General features: G+C 44.7%; 1 pseudogene; it reads right to left on the bottom strand.

Moving 5' to 3' along the window:
- Positions 1 to 1,231: 1,231 nt before the first annotated feature.
- Positions 1,232 to 14,770, bottom strand: LOC106986562 (40S ribosomal protein SA-like; annotated as a pseudogene).
- Positions 14,771 to 15,036: the final 266 nt, after the last annotated feature.

Below are 15,036 nucleotides of genomic sequence, written 5' to 3'. Positions count from 1 at the left end.
TTACTGTGTCTAATTTATAAATTAAACTGCATCATAGGTATACATCTATGTATAGGAAAAAACAGGGTATATAGAGGGTTCAATACTATCCATGGTTTCGGGCATCCACTGGGGGGTCTTGAAACACATCCCCTGTGGATAAGGGGAGATACTATATTATCATTTTCTGCCATGTGCTGAGCACCAACTATGTGCTAGGTCTGTAGACACTGAGTATACTTCATCTCATTTATTTCTCACTAAGACTGTGGAGATAATGATTTCCCCCATTTCAAGGATGGGCAAACTGAGGCTTGGAGAGTTTAGGCTGACTTGCCCAAGGTGCAAACATTGGTGGGCGGGATAGGTGGGATTCCTAACATAGTCTATTTGGCCCCAAAGTGAGTGTTGTTTACTGACGTAGATCAGACATAGTGTTGGCTTCCTTCTCCATTTCCTTTGTTTACAACAATTATCCAAGGTTTGACCTCACCTACCATTTTCTCCAGATTGACCTCACCCAGTGGTCCACCAGTCCAACAACTGACCTTTTCCAGGCACTTCCCGCATCCTACTTATCTCTCCATTCCCTACCCCACCCCCAGACCTAGCTCCCAGCAGGTGTAAAATATATGCTCGCCGGCATGCATCAGTATTCCAAAAACGTCCTCTGCAGTGAATACCACGCTGATGAATTTTGATGAAAGAAGTCTTTTTTAAACATCATTTTAAGATAGAAAAATGGGCATTTGTCATACTGTCCATTATAGACATCATCAGCTAAGCCTCTTTTTTTTTTTTTTTTTTTTTTCTGCCCCAATTTGAAAAGTTAAGTTTGATCCGTTGGGATGGCCCATACATTTTGAAGCGATTACTATTGCTGTGATCAGATTACTCCCTGGGCATATACTCAAGCACAGGAGAGTGAAATGTGATTAGTACCCACATTCCCTGCCACCCACCTGCTTATCAGTGTCTGGATCCATCATGTTAATGAGCACAATCACGACTGATTTGGTCCCTGAGGTTTATTGCATAGACTCTGGAGTCCTGCTGACTCAAATCTTGATTCCCCCAGATTCCTAGGGAGCTCTGGAATACTGACAAAAACAAAGGACCGAACAGCAAAGCAAATCCTTGGCTGTCACACACTTCCTTGCCCAGAGACCTGTCACTCTGTCTTCTGGACACCTTTCCTTGGTTAATATTAGGATAGAATTATGGGGTTCAAACAAAGTCATTGTCAGCCAAGAGGACAGTCTCTGGGGTGAGGCTCAGGGCTGCTTCTTGGACTTATAACTTGGACACTTATCTGCTAATGTTTTGTTTTGTTTCTCTGATATAACGGCAATGTTGGATCAGAAAATGCCTGTAGACTCACATGCCAACACCTACGTTCCAGCTAGCACATAATCACATTTGCACTGTTTTCCCAGTGGACATTTTTGCAGTTAGGATGTTTTCTGTTTAAGGCTTTTAGTAAAGCCCAGACTCAGAGCTGAAGAGAACTCCAATATTCCTACAATTATGTTTTGTAGTAGTTTTTTTTAAGTTTATTTATTTATTTTTGAGAGAGAGAGAGAGAGAGAGAGAGCACGCAGGAGAGGGGCAGACAGAGAGAGAGGGAGAGAGTCCCTAGCAGGCTCCATGCTGTCAGTGCAGAGCCCAATGTGGAGCTCCAACTCATGAACCATGACCTGAGCTGAAATCAAGAGTCGGACGTTCAACCCACTGAGCCATCCAGGTGTCCCAAGCTTTGCAGTATTACATCCAGTAGAACTCCCAAAACATCACTCATTCCAGCAGTCAGCCCAGCTTCCAGAACATAACCTGAATCCTCCCTCCTGTCCTCATTGCCAGCACTGCTATCCCAGCCCAGGCCACCATCATCTCTCACCCGGACCACGGTCGCTGCCTCCTAAGTGGTGCTTCAGCATTGCCCCCTGACACACCGGCCAGAATGTTCTTTGAAAGAGATAAACCCGATTGCATCACTCCTTTGTTTAAACCTTCTAGTGGATTCCCACCGCATTTAATTTCTTTTATGTTTTAATTTTTTTAGAGACCTTTGTTTTCCATCAACCTAATTTCCATTTCGTTTGCCCTTGTGAAAGAGCAGCTTAGGACCACTCGGTGGTTGTTCCTACCCATTCGGTGGCCTGAACAGTGGAAGCTGCGGACCAGTCTTTAGGAGGGAACTGCTGGGTGGGCACAAAGGGCACCTGCACGCCTTCAGACCAGCCTGACTTCAGGTTGAGTAGCAGTGAACTCAGCAGCGGAAGCAGTCCATTCACCCTGAAATCCCTCCATGATCACAGCCTTTTTGGCAGTGGCCTGCTCTTCCTTTTCAACCCCTTCAGGATCTCTTCAGAGAGGGGGCACGACCTTCCTTATGGGTTCACCAGAAATGGTGCTACGCATGCGCGGAGCTCCCCAGGACAGCACCCACCCCACCAGACCCACCGAGTGAGCTCCCTGGTTGCAAGGGATGGCGATGCCCACGTAGCACAGAGGAGAGTCTGTGTCACACAGAGCAGTGTGTAGGTAGGTTAACATAAGACACCTCTGTGAGAGGCTGGTGGTCAGCCCTGGGCTGAACGACCACACAGAAGTCTCGGCTCCCAGGAGGCTGCCCGGGTCTGGTTAGTGAAGTTTCCAGGAGCAAAGCGGCCGGCAATAGGAGTGGCTCCAGCAGCAGCAGGAGACTTCAGCCCAGCTCACTGGCCAGTATTCCCAGATGACCTGATACTGACATCAGCTGGGTTTTCAATGGCAACAATGGCAGGAGCTGCCAGCAGCAGCTTCTCCCAAGCTTCACTTTTCCTTCTGTAGATGTACCGTTCCATTTGAAAGCCAAGGCCCGTGCCACCCAAGTGGGTTCCTGCTGCAAGAGATTTCAGAGCATCCTCCTTTATTTTCAGGACATCAAGAGCTCCGGAGATGGTGAAAGTTTCCCTGAAGTTACAACCTGAATGCAGAACAACGCCGAATGGACTCCTCCCTGGGTAGCGTGGAAAGGGATTCCCACTGCATTTAAACTAAACTCTAATCTTGCCGTGGCCGAGAGAGCCCTAGAGGTCCGGCCCCTACCTCCCTCTCTGACTTCACCTCCTCCTACGCCCCTCCTTGCTCTCTGCCCCAGACTCACAGCCTCTGGATGTCCCTGCAACACAGCGAATGTGTTCCCCACCAACAGCCTTCGCCCTTGCTCTTCCCTCTGTCTGCAACACACTTGTCCCTGTCCTTACAATAGCTGGCTTCTTCTCACCCTTCAGGCCCACGCGTCCAAGTCCCTGTGACTTCTCCCTGAGCAGTCCTCCTCACCCCCATCAACGCTCCATCATGGCACCCTGCTTTCCTTCCTTCACAGAACGTCCCACTACCTGCGATGATTGTATTTATTGTTTGCTTCATTTTCTAATATCTCTTCCCTCTAGAATGTGGGGTCTTTGTCCTGTCGGTGACGGACCTTTCTCCAGAATCGAACACAAGATGTTGCGCATACCAGGTGCTCAACACATTTGTGTTGAATGAATGAATGAAAGAAGCTGTTAATTTGTGGTGTGGAAAGGTTTCCTGGAGGAGATGACCTTTGGTCTGATTCTCGAGGCAGGAAGGGGTCTCAGGCCAGGTGCACAGGGCGGCAGAGGATGTGGAACAGGCAAGAGATATGTAATCCATGCCAGGGGGCACCGTGAGCCAGGCCTGTGCAGTGTGTGCTGAGAGCATCCAAGATGAAATGACCCAAGCTGGGCAGAGGGTTGGAGGGAGGCTCCAAGGAGATGTTGCTTGAGTTGAGCCTCAAAGACTGAAGATAGAGCTCACAGACAAAGACCAGGAAGAGGCATTTCGGGCAGCGTAAGCGTCCTGGACCAGGCAGAGTATGGAAGAGAATGGTGAGAAGGTGCCTTGCCTGCTAAGGAATCGGGATTTTTCCCTGAGACTATAGAAAATAGAATGCTGTTTTCACCAACCCGTGGAAAGTTAAACAAATAAACACTATCGCCGAACAATAAGCAACGGGACTCTGGCAAGAACCACAAGGATGAGTTAGGAAGGTTTGAATAGATCTGATTTAAGCACACATTCAAATGATTATATATGCACATCCAAAACATATTGTTTTTTTTTTTAATTTTTTTTTCAACATTTATTTATTTTTGGGACAGAGAGAGACAGAGCATGAACGGGGGAGGGGCAGAGAGAGAGGGAGACACAGACTCGGAAACAGGCTCCAGGCTCTGAGCCATCAGCCCAGAACCTGACGCGAGGCTCGAACTCACGGACCGCGAGATCGTGACCTGGCTGAAGTCGGACGCTTAACCGACTGCGCCACCCAGGCGCCCCCAAAACATATTGTTTTTATAACATTCGTTTGTTCGAATGGCTTCATGCATGACCAGATGTGCACGCTCTGACAGGCTTCTCTGACTGCGGTGAAGGATCAGATATTTAAATTTCTAATCTATCGTACTCAATACTTTTGTAAAATACAGCAAAAATGGCGTGAATGTCAAACTGCAGTGAATGTTCCTGAACGCTTCTGCTCAGTTTCTGTATTTCCTCCTGGCCTGGTCAGAAGCACGTGGTGAGCCAGCTCTGATCCATGGGCCACACGGCCCAGCTCTGATCCATGGGCCACATTCCATAGATTGAGGAATGTCACGTTGGGCACATTTTGGCTTAGAATTCAGCACACACCCTCTGACCCACCAAAAATAACAAAAAGAATGTCTTGAATTTATAGATCCAATTTTATGAATGTTTGTATTTCATTGAGACATGTTCATGTTCCAGTGCCCCCGATCGATCTTCGTTGTACATACAAGGGTCACGTTATTCAATCTTAGTGTTTATTTTGCACGGGATGGTGAAAGTGGCCCAGGCTGTGGATACATGTGATAATTCAGGTCTTACTAGATCAGATTTTACTAGACAGAAATTCTATGAGCTTCAGTATCGTCCTCTGGAAAAAAAAATGTGAGAAATAACACTTTCATTTCAGAGTTGTTTCGCAGATTAACTAACGTATGCGAAGCACCGGGCACATAGTAGGTGCTCAGTAAATGTTGGGCCCTTTACCTGATTCATTTCATTCCTTGTCGTACCTTTAGCCATGGGCTGGAGGAAAAGAGTGGTGCTGTCTCATCCGATAGCCTTTAGTTATAAGAATTGTTGGAGTCTGTCCTCAGACTGTTTGTGCTACACCCACCGCAACAAATCCTTCATCCTAAGCAATTACAAGCAAACGCCTCGTTTGCAGCGGAGCCAACCCTGTCTGCTCCCAATGCAGTTAGGGTGATGATAGCTCTGGAACCTCATAAAGCTATCCTGCCCAGGTTGTCCTCGAGCACTTTGAACTGAGCTGGCTGTAGAAGAGAGCTCCCTTCGGCTTTTTCCCTTCCTTTGAGCTTGCATTAATTACTCCTTGAGCTGAGTTTATAGACCAGAGCCAGATGTGTAAGATCAAAGGGAAACTGGGCCTCAGGGAAGGAAATGGAAATTGCCCCAAATGCCTTCAGGCGACATGAATGGCAATGTCTTGACAAGCAGGGCCTCACGGGGGCTTTGGCAGCATCTGGGCAGACTCTCTTCGGATTGCCCGAGAGGACAGAGGGCTTGCCAGACCAACACTGGCTGACAATATCCACCCTGCATGAAATATGTGCTTCCTGGCTGCCTTACCAGTCTAGGCGGAAGGTATGGGAATTACGGAACCACCATGAAAACAGTCTTTGGCTCTGAACAGCGACCAAGAGCATCTCTGAACCCCAGCCCTCCTCCCCTTCTCCATACCCTGCCAAGCCCTGCCCTGGCAGGTTTGAGGGGGGCCCTGGCAGCTGCTAAAGGGCCCCCTGGGATTGTTCGGCTTCTCTCTGCTCCATGCTGGTCCCCGCCTGCTCTGTTCTCTTTTCCCTGACTCCCCCTCACGATGAAATGGGCCATCCTTGCAGTACTTCCCAAGGTACTGATAAAAGCCAACAAGAAAGAGTCCAACACATCCTGGGCCTCATCTCAGCTCCTCCTCTTACTAGCCCTGTAACCCCAAGTCTCATCTTCCTCACTTACAAATGATGCCTGTGACAATGATGCCTGTCTCATGAAGTTGTGCAATTGATCGATAATGTGTTATAGCACTTAGCGCTGTGCTTGGCACAGAGTGGATATTCAGTAGATACTCTTATTATTGTTGTTGTTATTGTTATTACTAACAAGCACTTGGCATGCCTGTTCCCAGACCATCAAAGGTATATTAGTTTCCCAGGGCTGCTAGAACAAACCACCATAAACTGGATGGCTTAGTACCATAAACTGGATGCCTTAGTACTACAAAAATGTATTCTAGAGACCAGAAATCTGAAATCAAGGTGTCAGCAGGGCCCTGCTCCCTCTGAAGGCTCCAGGGAAGAATCTCTTCCTTGCTTCTTCTGGCTTCTCATGGCTGTTGGCATTCCTTGGTGTTCCCCGGCTTCTGGCCACATCATTCCAATCTCCATCTTCACATTGCCTCCCCTGTGTGCCCCTATCCTCTTCTTTTCTCTGTCTTATTTTCCTTTGCCACTTTTTTCTGAGGACACTTGTGAAGGCACTTAGAACCCACCCAGATCATTCCATCTTATCTGTTACCATATAAGGTAATATGCACTCTTTTGCCATACAGGTAATATTCACAGGTTCTGGGGACTGGGACCTTATTGGAGGTCCTATACCTTATTGACGACCACCATTAAACCCACTACAGAAGACATTCCCTAGGGAAATGGGCTTGGGAAGGAAGGCTTCTACTTGTTTCATGCTCAAGAGTCTCAAATCCTCACGGCATTTAGTTATCGTCTGCAAAACTCTCTTTGCTGTCTTTCTAGGAACCCATTCATGACCATACCAGATCCTAACACAGCCACTAGGTCCCTGGAACTATGATATATACACTGCCTGGTGGTGAGTTTATAGGATGGTGGAATAAGACAGAAAAGGCTATAGTGACTAGAAATATGTAACTGGAACAAAGGAACTCTTAAGAGGGAAAGAACATCAAATTTTGGCTCACATTATACTTAACAGTGGGGTTGCTGTAGATGGGCCAAGCCTGGGGTCATTTGAAAACTTTTTACTACATGGGTGATACTTACTGATATTTATCATCTCAGAGATTAAAAATTAAAACATTAAAAATGTTTATTAATTCATTTAAACAAGCCATGACATATTAATGCAAGTCATATTTTTATGTAAAAAATATATGTTCCCCCAAACCAAATAACTTAGTGAGAAGGGTGGGACTGTTTGGTATTTTTGTAAATTTCTTTAGTGTCTGGGTTAGAGAGTACCTCTGGATTCTCATCTGCGCCTCTGCATTCAGTCCTGTGTGATATACTGGTTTGACTGGAGTCTGGGAAGAAAATTCTGCCTCACTGGGATACACAGTTTGAAAAGGGGGAGCAGCGGGGAGGCAGAATTCAATAGCCTTTCCAGGTAACTATGGGTGGGTATTCTTCTCTGATACCTCACCCAACTTGGCTAGTGATAAATTCTTCAAGATTAATGACAATTTGGAACCTGAGATGTCAATGGGCTTTTTGAACTCGGTTCCGCTAACGTCCGTTAAGCTATCTCACACTTTAAATGAGTGTTTTACTCATGTATGGATTTTGTGCCATCGTGCATTGATCTTTTGGAAAATGTTGGTTCACTGAGCTGGGCAAGTGTTCTCAATGTTAATCTGGCTCATGGTGCCAGAGAAAAGAGTTTCAAAATTCTGATTTTCACTTAAAAATGTGAATTTTGCCACTGCCACAAATTCTGCCAGTAAGGTTTTTTTGAAGTGCCAGATTTGTTTCATTCATTTTTGAGAAACAATTTGTTAAATACCCAAGGCTGAATAACCGTAGTTTGTCAGTCAGTTATTACTATTTTTTTTTTTTAAGCAAAAATGGCGTTCCTTGAAAACAGTGGCGAAGTTCAGGTCCTATCTCAAACAACAGCCTGATTGCTTTCCCCCTGGATAACCAGGCACTTTGGTGTGCAGGAGAAGCATTTTAGGTGCTCTATACTTTCCATTTCACTGCATGGAATATTCCAAAGAGATGTACTCAAAGTCAAGGTTTAATACAATTAATACTTTTTTACTGCCTCATCACGGCCATTCTTAAGTGAAACAGACGATTTTTTGCAGCTAGTACATGAGGTAAAGGACAACGGCACCGACCCCCAGAGCAGTTTGTACCCAAGACCTTGGTTTGCACCAAGGTGCCACATTTTCACCTACATTGCTTTTACCTCACCAGTGCAAATGTCAACACCATAAAAATAAATAAAACTGGTGGAAAGGCAAATAACATCTTAGTGTTTTTGTGCAAGCAGGTTTGACATCATGTATTCCCTGAAAGGGTTTCAGATTCCCCATGGATCCATGCACCACACTTTCAGAAGCTCCCTTCTAAGACACCTTCTAGTTCTGGGAATCCATGACCCTTACCCAACACCAAATTTCTTAGACGACTTTATCTAAACCTGTCATCACAGTTGGTGCCACAAGACAGAAGAGTAGCCCCACATTCCTGTTACGTTTCATTCCACTTCGATTCTGAATCAAGAGATGTGAGGTATGGTTGGAGGTGGGCAGGAGGGTGTAATTCACATGGGAGCATCCAGTTGAGTCCACTGGACAGCGTCCTGTGTCCCCCCTGGGTGATAGAATATGAAGGAAGTGGCCCCATAGAGTGTCTAAGACCCTTTAAGTCCTTCCTGGGCACAGTGTTCAGGAAACCTTTTCCTTTCTGCAAAGCTGTTTATCTCTTTCCCCAATTAATTGTCCCTGACATCTAACATTAGACATTAAACAGTGATTTCTGGTCTAGGTCAGCCACTCTACAACTATTTATAATCCTGCAGGAAATCATTACTCTTTGCATTTCAAGATGAATGATTGAAAAAAAAAATTATGGCAGGTCATGGAAACAGAATTTCAAAGGGTGGTTTGGGGACAGAGTGACCTGGTAAATAATTATTTTCTCTTGTCCCTAGCTCTCTAACCGCACGGAAGCCTTTATCACTGTCTTCCTGATGAGTGGCTTTTAGGAATTAGCTGGGATTCAGAGAATTGGGGAAGCGGGACGGCAGTGAGATTTGCATCAAGGCACAAGGTTTTCAGGGTATTAATAAATCTAAATGTGTCCTGTGAGGACAGGCAATGTGGCTGCGGAACACAGGGGGATATTTAGAAGTCTGCAAAGAATCTCTGAAATAAATGTCAGTGCAGAGACCATTTGGGGTTTGGTAGCAGGGTGAAATTGACAAGATTTCAGCATAGTAAATACAATTGATCTCAGCCCTCCTCCTCTGGAGCCGTCAGGGGGCATTCTCTGTGACCTTGAGGATTTTGTCAAATCGCTGCAAAAGAGGTAAAAAGGTCTCTCAAAGAAAACTGTGTAACAAGTCACTGTGCTGGCTGGGAATTTCTACGTCCCCATTCTCCCTGTCACTTAGTCTGTTCTCTAGTTAACAAATACCATGGTTTTCACATCTACCCTCTGCCTACATCCCCATTCTCCCTGTCACTTAGTCTCTTCTCTAGTTAACAAATATCATGGTTTTCACATCTACCCTCTGCCTAACTCTGAGCAGGGCACTGGGGAGAATATGAAAGTTATTAACATCAAACCCTTTACTTCAAGGTTTCTAATTTTTTGAAGGAAATAAGAATTATGCACACAAAAAAAATGATAAAAACAATACGTGAAGTAATGAAAAGCGTGGCTCTTCCACTTCCTAAATGTGTGACATTAGATAAGCTTTCTGAACTTCAGTTTTCTAGTCTGTAATGTGGAGATGATCCTAGCACATCCTGCACGGGGCTGTTTTGGGCATTAAATGAAACGACATGTGTAAACAGCCCTGTACAGAGCCCCTACTTAGCATTACAAATATTTGAGTCAATTATAAGAACTATCATTTTGGAGTGACCTTCCCTCCGAACAATAACCGGGGAGCCTTATTCCCTTTACAAATTATGGAACCTAAAGCTCAAGAAAATAAAATAACTCATTATACCATGATACCCTTCAGATGAGAATTATTTCAAAAGAGTCGAAGGGACAGACATTGAAAAGATATGGGTCATTGATAGCTGTGGTAGTTGTTCTCCAAGATGGCCCCCTAGGGAACCATTGTATTTGTGTCCTTGTATAGGCCCCTCCCTCAGTGAATAAATGTGGCATAAGTGATGTTGCGTGACGTCAGAGGTGGGTTAAAGGAGCCCAGTAGCTTCCACTTGGCTCCTTTGGGATGTTTGCTTGCTCTGTAGATGCTCCATTTTGGAGCTCAGCCTCCATGTTGCCAGGTGCCTAAGCCCAAGCTGCTGCCCCAGCCAAACTTACAGCCAACAACCCACACCAGCTGATAGTCTTGCGAATGCACCACTCTGAACTCTATCCAAAGTCAAGCCTTAAGAGCACTACAACCCAGATGATATTTGACTACAACTGCCTTTGAGAAAGCCAAGTGAGAACTGCCCGGCCAATGGGGGTGGGGCAGGGGACATTTCACCTAGTATGTGGAAAGATACAGGGAATCTTTCCCTCAACCTAACAATAAGAAATAACTAGATGATCTGAACAATCATAAGTTTTCTGGAGCATGTCAAAGAGCTAAAGTTACAAGGCAACTAGGTTAACTCAACTCCAAAGGTCGACAAGCCACTCCAAGAAGAGATATCAGCTATAAAGGATCTACTACACACCAGGAACTTGGGATATTTTTTATATTATTTATCTCCAATTCATACAAAACTAAAAGTTAGATATTACTGTCCCATTTTGCACATGGGAAAGCCAAGGTCAAGTACAGAGTAGTGGTTACATCATAGGCTCTGCCGTCAGACTACTTGGGTTTGATTCCCAGGTCTGTGACTTACACACTCTGTGACTGTGGGCAAGTCTTCTCTGTGCCTCGGTCAACCCTTTTATAAGATGGGGATAATAATGGTACTTTCAATAAATGAGAGAGTGAAAGTATGACATTTGGCAATGTAAGCCCTTAATGAATATGACCAGTCATCGTTAAGTTACTTGACCCAAACCACACAGTGAGAATGTCTGACTCCAAAGTTGCATTCTCTCCAAAGAAATATTGTTCGTGGTTGTGAAAATTATTTTTGTGAAATATTAATAAATGTAAATAAGTTCAACAGAACTAATATGAACTCAATCAGACTTTCCTCACTTGCCATGATCCTCTTGAGGATAGCCATAGCCAGGGATGACCAGATGTTTGCTGAATGTCTTTCTTAGGTTCCCACCCCCCTCCCCTTTTTTGTAGTCCCAGTTCATTGAGACTTCCGCTTTGATGAATCTCATTCCATTATGTTACATTTAGGTAACTAAGGATCTTCAAAGTATAATATATATTGTATTTGCTGTGTAAATGTAAGACTATCAAAGCGAAACAAGTCTCCTGGATAAGTTTATAAATCAATCTCTCTGGGCTCATTGTGTCATATAGGTTATCAAAGAGACACAAAGACATCAATGGATGAATGGATAAGTAAAATGTGGGTGTATACACAATAGAACATTATTCAATCTTAAAAAGGAAGGAAATTCTGGCACGTGTTGCAACATGGATGAACCTTGAAGATATTATGGACACTATGCTAAGTGAAATAAACCAGTCACTAAAGGACAAATGTTGTATGATCCCCCTTAATGAGGTACTTAGAGTTGTCAAACTTATAGAGACAGACAATAGAGTGGTGAGTGCCAGGGGCGGGGAGAGGAGAACAAGGGAAGTTAGTGTTTAATAGGTACACACTTTCAGTTGTGCAGGATAAAAAGAGTTATGGGAATAGACAGTTGTGAACGTACCAACCCCTAAGATACATTCCCGAGATAGTTTCGGGTTAACTAGTTTCAGTGCCACTGAACTGTGCACTTCAACATAGTTTAAATGGTAAATTTTATGTTCGTCATATTTTATCACAGTGAAAAGGGTTTTCAAAGAAGGAGAATATACGAAAATTTGGAGGAGACCAAAGACATGATAACAATAACGTAACAAAATATTTGTGAATTTCTTGTTCTGAGTCATGCTTGGAATGGATCACGTGTGAGTCCAACATCCTGGTGGACAGTAAGAGAAAATAAAATCTAAATTCGGGGCACCTGGGTGGCTCAACCGACTGAGCGTACGACTCTTGATTTCAGCTCAGGTCAAGATCTCACAGTTCGTGAGTTCAAATTCCACATCAAGCTCTGTGCTGACAGCTCAGAGTCTGCTTGGGATTCTCTCTCTCTCTCTCTCTCTTTCTCTCTCTCTCTCTCTCTCTCTTTCTGCCTCCCCCTTCTTGCACTCTGTCTCTGTCAAAATAAATAAACTTAAAATAAAATAAAATAAAATCTAAATTCCTCAAGTTTCATTTCTGTCAACGCTACGAGGCCATACCTGTTGAAGGATGGACTCCAGGAATTATAACACCTGTCACTGAGGGCTAGAAAAGAAACAAGATAATCAGTTGTCAAGGATATTATAGATGGAGTCATTTCTAAGGGACAAAATCTAAGCTTCCTAAACAGAGGAGGCAAATGGGGAGTGGTCAGCTGCAACTGAAGCTCATTGAAGGTCTCTGTGTGGCCAGCACTGAACCGGGCATTGCTGGGAAACACAAACTATGAGGTATTATTCTTTACTGAAGGAGCCAAGATCAAGTCGGAAGACAAACCAGTATCATGTAATCAGAACCTGTTCAATGCTAAGTGGTGTGGATTCGCCATATACATTCCACGAGAGGTCAGGATGTGTGGAGGTCTTGTATTATACCAAGTTGGCTACACTGGAACTGTGTTTCCCAGAATTCCCTTCCCTGCATGGTTCTGAGTTAGCACTGGTCACAGAAAGAATCTGCGATATTTGAAAGCAGTCATTATGCTCTGAAGGTCCTAGTGGACCAGCACTGCATGCTGGTGCCTCTAATGAACGTGGCTGGTCTGTGGGCTCTCGTTGTTGGTGGGGGAGGCAGTCGGCCCGCAGCTCTTCAGGCCCCACCGGATGGCCTCCTCTGGCATCCCTGAGTCTGGAACAGGAGCATGTGTGACTCTGTAACAAAGAGCACCAGCTTCTGGAGGGGTTGCCCTCATCATCCAAATTAGAGGCAGCAAGAGAAAGATGGGGGTTTCAACCCCTCCTTGTGGGTTCCAATTTGCCTTTATGGGTTCTGGTTTGTCACTGGGTGCCCCAGATGGTCCTCACTCTTCTCCACTTCACATTCATCTTTTCTCCCTAACTGCTGGCCTTGCTGACCTACAGAAACTCCAAGCCCAGCACCAGGAGTAGAAGCAAGTCTTACATAGTTTTCTTCATCACCTCCCACAACTGCCCAAGGTCTAATGTCTCTGGGGCATCCCTGACTCCATATGACCCGTGGTGGCTCTGCTGGCCTAGTAGAACCATCACTGCTAAGAGCATGGAACAGAATAATCGGCCAAGAGAAGGTGTATGTGAGCTCAGCCTTAAAAGCTTAGAGTTTTAAATCATTAACATGCCAGCCACTTTCTAATGCTACTTTCCAAACATCACTCGTTCATGCCTCAAGTGTTCGGTCACAGGCCTGTGTGATTTCCAGCTCAGTACATACCAACCCCTAAGATACATTCCTGAGCTAGTCTCGGGTTAACTTCTTTTTCGGTGTGCCTGATGCCCACAGCTTTATGATGGATACACACTAGCAAAGGCTATAAAACCCGAGAGATAAGCAGGGGAAGGTTTAAAGCAATTACATTCATAGAGTTTAATACAATCATCAGGATGATATCTGGGCTTTGGAGTAGAGAACTGAGAATGCATTCTGGCTCCACACTTTCTAATCACTGGGCTTTAGCCAAGTTGCTTAACTTTACCGAGCCTCAGTTTCCTCATCTGTAAAATAGGACGATAACCCCTTCCTTATCAGTTTTCTGTGACGATAAAATAAAAACATGTGTATAAAATGCTTACTATAGTGTTTTTAAGTGCTTTGTAGTATACCAAATAAGTGTATGTGTGCACATGTGTGCATGCGTGTGGGTGCCCCCCCCCCCCCGCCCACACACACACAAACTCACTATCAGGATCAAAGGGCTCCATTATTTTGGTCATTGTGCCTTATCTCCAGTAACTGGGATGCTTGTCTATAACAAATAAGTGGATGGATGGATGGATGGATGGATGGACGGATTGATGAATGGACAGTGATGTTTGCTTTGCTAAGGAACTCCAGAATAGAAGGGCCACTGGGAAAGAAATGGACCTGAACATCATGACTTTGAAACAGATGTTAAGTCAAGGACATGCCTACAAGAGAAATCACTCAAGATTGCCACAGCATCAGGCTCTGCCAGGTTTTGTCCTTGCTTCCCCAGGGTCTTTTCTTCAAGCACCATGCTGTTCTGGGTTTCTCTCACAGACTCTTACAGCCCTTAAATCCCTTTTATGACCATAATGTCATTAGATCTTTGCAATAGCCCACTAAGGCAGGAAACATGAAAGTTAGTGTCTCCATCTTACCATCAACAAAAGGAGTTTTAGGGAGGCTTGAGCTGCCTGTTCTGATGTCTAACCAAGGGCTGGTTCCATCACGAGCCATGGCTGGACCAATGTCACTGAGCAGAGATGCAAAGCAGAACCACAACTACCATGAGAAAAGCTGCTTTTCCTTTACAGCAAAATCATGGAGAATGTACCTTCGTCTTGCGTAATGAAGGTGACACTTCTGCAGGGGATCCACAGCTGCAGTTCTAGGCTTGCTTTTACTAGCCGCCATTTGGCATGGAGAAGGGGAGATACTTGGACCTCACAGTCAAATAGATCAGAGTCTGAGTCCCAGCTCTGCCACTGTCTGTAGAACTGCAGGCAAGTTACTTAATCTCCTTGAGTGACAATTTTTCAATCTACAAAATTGAGATAATATCCAGTCTTGAGGCTTAAGTGAGATAACCTAGCAAAGTGGCTAAAATCTAGCCGAGGCTCAATCAGTGATAATCCTATTCTCCCTTCTCTACACACTTCCTCCACAGTGGAGTGAAGAAA

This window comes from Acinonyx jubatus, chromosome F2 (assembly GCF_027475565.1).
Source record: "Acinonyx jubatus isolate Ajub_Pintada_27869175 chromosome F2, VMU_Ajub_asm_v1.0, whole genome shotgun sequence".
Lineage (NCBI taxonomy): Eukaryota > Metazoa > Chordata > Mammalia > Carnivora > Felidae > Acinonyx > Acinonyx jubatus.
Note: the sequence above shows the minus strand (reverse complement) of the source record. Positions and strands in the feature narration are given on the sequence as shown.